The sequence below is a fragment of the Sturnira hondurensis genome, unplaced genomic scaffold (genome assembly GCF_014824575.4).
Source record: "Sturnira hondurensis isolate 20B ecotype Veracruz unplaced genomic scaffold, ASM1482457v3 Scaffold0007487, whole genome shotgun sequence".
NCBI lineage: Eukaryota > Metazoa > Chordata > Mammalia > Chiroptera > Phyllostomidae > Sturnira > Sturnira hondurensis.
This window is the reverse complement of record NW_028080118.1, coordinates 1211098-1216317: the sequence shown is the minus strand read 5'-3', so window position 1 is coordinate 1216317 and position 5220 is coordinate 1211098.

Genomic DNA, 5220 nt, shown 5'->3' with positions numbered 1-5220 from the left:
GGTGGAAGGGGCGAACGTGGGGGGAAATGGGAGACATCTGCAATAGTCTCAACAATAAAAAAGTAAAAAAAAAAGAAAGAAGAATTAGAAAACATGGTACTCAACTTTCAGTATGATGCACTTGTTGCCACAGAAAGCTTGTGGAAAGGGGTTTCTTCTTTGGCATCTACTAAGGAGTGAGAGGCAAAGATAGAATCTAGACAAAGCGAAATTGTTCCAGAGGGTTGTGCTGAGAATTGGACGAATCATCGCAGGACGGGCATCCATTGTAAACCAACTTAACTGCAAACACGGATCTTTCAAGGAGCGTGCCTGTGGGTTAAGTAGAGATTAAATCCCAGAATCAGGACAGAGTGCCAGCATTCGAGTATTGGCAAAGTGTAAAACGCCTCCTCTCCCGGGCTCACTTTTTCATGCACCCCTCTCTTCTCTATTAAGGCCATGGTGTCTTTCTAAAAAGCGGGGTTGGGGGTGGAGAAGGTAATAATTTTTCAGTGCGATTACTGTGAAAACACAAAGACATACTGCATATTCAACAGCGCTCAGTTATATGGGTCAGTCCACACAAAGTCAAGGGATCTTTGTCATTCTTCCCACACGAGCCACTGGCAAAGAGAAATGTTATTTATTGGAGCAGGCCCATGTCACTTTCACTTTGAACCAAAGAGGCTGGCCCGATGTCCCAGTGTAGAGCGTAACTGAAAAAAGCTTCGCCAGAGAAGAAACTCTTGTGTATTTCGCACTCCGGGCTGTCTGACTTTGTCAGGTCCCCAACCTATTTTATCCCCTTCCTAGATGTCCTAACTCTGATACTAATTTCTAAAGTGAAGGTTGAATAAAACTACTTTTGTTTGAGAAATTTCTTGAGATTTCCTAGGATCACCAAGGGCACTGTACAGCGGGGCTGAGCCCGAAACCTGGGCTTAATTCCACTGGAAGGGAAGCGCACTAAAAGTTCTTGAGAACACACTGTGAATCAAGCTGAGCTATCCACTTCACATGGACCCTTTTCTTTAATGCTCGAAGTCACCCAATGACACTGGCATTGACATTCCCATTTTCCAAATAAGGCGATCAAGGCTCAAGAAGAGAAAAAACTTAGCCAAGGTCCCAAAGCCATCATCGGTAGAACAAGGAGGCACACGCAACTCTGGCTCACTCTGAAGTGCATGTCCTTGCTTACTACCCCACCGCACTGGTCTCTTGGTTACTATATGCTTCAGAGAACCACATCTAGTCACTGCTCTGAAAGATGCTCAATTCAGGCAGCAATTGCTGTAGGACTGCTTTTACGTTTGCAATGCAGTTGTGACTGTCGATTTCCCACTAATCCGAAAAGAATGGCATGGTGTACTACTTTAATCACCACAAGGCTTGAAATAAACACTATGTAATTTCAACACCTTCCCTCATATCTCGAGCCAGAGAGATGACGATGCGCTACTGTAGAGTATTACACTGAAGGCCCCATTTAGACTTTTTCCCAGTTTGTCAAATCCTAAGTCAAAACACTGAATGAAGGGACTTGTTAGGTAAACACAGTGCAAATGCACAGCTTTCCTGAAAGGCTGCTGCTGGTGGATGTGCATAAGACTGTGTGCAGGTGCTATTAATTTTTAATTTCTTATCTGCAGAGTTTGTACCTCCAAATAAGTTTTTGGGGGTTTCTAATTGGGAAGTGTTCCAGGGTGAGTATTAGGGGTGGGAGAAATATTCCAAACCCATACCTGTTCAGATAAATGGAGATATCATTAGTAACAAGAAGTGATCATGGCTTCTGTCGTTTTTCATAAATTACACTAAATAACCATAATGCTGCAATTTAGTGGTCCAAAGTTCATTCTATTCAGCAGGCCATCCATAGTCAACAGTTTAAAGAAAAGGAACCTGCTGAGAAAATAGTGGTCTAATCAGATGCCATAAAATCGAGCTGATGAGATAAGTCCCATTTCTTTTTTAATAAGGGGATTCTAATGAAGCCATGCTCGGAGGGGATTCATAACTTCGGGACCCCTATTTCATTATTCAGGTCAGCTGCACCAAGTTCCAAATGAAACTACGGAACCTAATCCCACTGGCTATTTGTAGACATGCTGGGTTGCTCAGGTGACTTGGTAAATCCTCAATTTCCTAGCTGCCAAATTGTATACATTGGTTTGTATAATGATGATGGGCAAGCTTTGGGGAAAAAGGCAGATTAAAAACAACAGTAATCAAATTAGAAGTACCAAAGGGTTGCACCTCAAAAACTAATGCAGCGGATGCTGAACGTGGAAGACGAGGGCTCCACGTGTGTCCAGCAGGGGTGTCCAGACTTTTGGCGTCTCTGGGCCACACTGGAAGAAGAGCTGCCTTGGGCCACACATGAAATACATCGTGACACATAATCACAAATGAATATCGCAATGTTTTAAGTAAATTTACGACTTTGTGTTGGGCCCTATTCCCAGCCATCCTGGGCTGCATGCGGCCCATGGGCTGCGGGTTGGGCACCGCTGGTACAGCACCATTACAGCTGTTACACTACAGTAAGCACCTCGCAGGCTCAGTGGGGCAAACATGGGCAGGTTCAAGAGGGAAGTTGCTATGACATACCTAGCACACCTTCCTCTCCAGAAAGAGCCTGAGGAGGGCAGGGGAAGAGAGGGTGACCATCTACTTAGCACCTGCCAGTTGGGTCCCCGGGCTGGTGAAATCATCACCTGTCAACATATAAGTATTTCCTCCCACGGAGGTGAAAACCGCCCAACTTGGTAGCTCCCAGATTTATTCTAGTAAGACTGTCCCATTGGAATATAATTTCTCAGTTGGTCCGAAGGTTGTGGGTTATTGTTAAGCTGAATATAGTTTCTCATGGGGATGATTACTTAAAATGATTTCGAGCCCTGGCTGGCGTAGCTCAGTGGATTGAGCACAGGCCTGCGAACCAGAGGATCGCGGTTCGATTCCCAGTCAGGGCACATGCCTGGGTTGCAGGCCAGTTCCCTGCAGGCCAACTCCCAGCAGGGGACGCATGAAAAGCAACCATACATTGATGTTTCTCTCCCTCTCTCCTTCCCCTCCAAAGATAAATAAATAAATAAAATCTTTTAAAAAAATTAAAAAAAATAATAAAATGATTTCAATACGGTAAATAGAAAATGGATTTATTTCCTTTTGGCAGCATTGAATAGGTTGGGGATGTAGTTTAGTGCTCCACCTTTAGAGCTGAGAGCCAGACAATGAAGTCAGTCTGTAGGCCCTGGGCAGCAGCGGGGCACCTCGCTCCTGTAGTTCTTGTCTGCTTTCCCCTCGGCACTCTGCCCCCAGCACCGGCTCGTGTCCCCAAACCTTACAGAAGAAAACTGAGGCCCTGGATAGAAAGGAGCTCAAGTTATGGTTAATCTTAAATGGGGCAATGCATGCAAAACCCTTAGCAAGGTGCTTGGTATGTAATTGGTACAACTATTACTCTATCATCATCATAGGAGGAGGTATATCACATTTTTATGTTTCTTTTAGTACTTATTTCTATTCTAGTTTCTTGTGAGAAAAACACCTCACCCGAGATGTACCTTTTAACGAATGTTAAGTGTATAATACATGACTATTGACTGTGGGTCTAATGTTGTACAGCAGATCTCTAGAATTTATTCATCTTTCTGACTGAAGCTTTATGCCCAATGATTAGTAACTTCCAATTTCATCCTCTCCACAGCCTCTGGAAAACACCATTTCACTCTGGTTCTATGAATTTGACTTTTTAGATACCTCATGTAAGTGCAATCATGCAGCTTTTGTCTTTCTGTGACTGACTCATCTCACTTAGAATAATGTCCTCAAGGTCCACCCATGTTGTTGAATATTGCTGAACTGTTTTAAGTTGAATAGTAGTCCATTGTATGTGTACGAGGTCTGTCTGGAAAAAGTCCAGACACTGTTAATATAATGAGAACAGTTTGTGCAACATTGATGTAACCTGGCAGCCAAGGAGAGTGAACTGGAATGCGCATGCGTGAACAATGACGACCTCACTGTGCTAGTCAGTAGGGGCAGTAAACACCCTCAAGTAAATATGTGTACTGTGTGGTCATCACATTCAAAATGACAGCCAGTAGAGGAACAAATCTGCATCAAATTTTGCATTAAGCTTGAAGATTCTTCCATGGAAACTATTTGAATGATCCAGAAGGCCACAGCTATGGGCAACTGGTGATTGGCAGCTTCATCATGACGATGCACCCACTCACACACCATATCTCATGCAGAGTTTTTTTTTGTGAAACATCAAATCACCCAGGTGACTCAGTCCCACTACAGCCCAGATTTGGCACCCAGAGACTTCTGGCTTTTTCCAAAACTAAAATTGCCTTTGAAAGGGAAGAGATTTCAGATTATCAATGAGATTCAGGAAACTATTAAGGGACACCTGATGGCGATTAGGAGAACCATGTGAGCACCCAAGGTGCCTACTTTGAAGGGGACTGAGGCGTCACTGTCCTGTGTACAATGTTTCTTGTATCTTCTTCAATAAATGTCTCTATTTTTCATAGTACATGACTGGATACCTTTTGGACAGACCTCGTATACCAGTTTACCAGTTTCTTTATCCATTCATCTGTCAATGCACATTTAGGTTGTTTGCACATTTTGGTTATTGTGAAAAGCTCTGCAATGAACATAGGAGTGCTAACGTCTCTTTGGGCTACTGATTTCAATTCTTTTGGATAAATAATCAGAAGTAGAATCGATGGATCGTATGTTCATTGTATTTTGAATTTTTAAAGAAACCTCCATATTGCAGTGGCTACAGTGGCTGCAGAATTTTGCAGTCCTACCAACAGTGGACAAGGGTTCTGGTTTCCTACATTGTTGCTAACACTTGTCTATTGTTTTTGGATATGAGCTATTTTGACAGGTTTGGGGCAATATCTGGTCATAGTTTTGGTTTTTATTCCCCTGGTAATTAGTAACATTCAGAATTTTTCATATACCTGTTGGGAACATGCATGCTCTTCTCCAGAGAAATGTTTAAGTCATTTGCCCATTTTTAACTGAATTATTAGTTTGTTCATTTGTTGCTGCTGCTTACTTTTAATTTGTAGGAATTTCTTCTATATTTTGGAGATTAACCCTATATGAGAGGTATGGTTTGGAATTGGTTTTCCCCTTCCATAGATTGCTTTCTCATTTGTTTCTTTTGCTGTGCAAAGTGTTTTAGCTTGATGTGATCCCATTTCT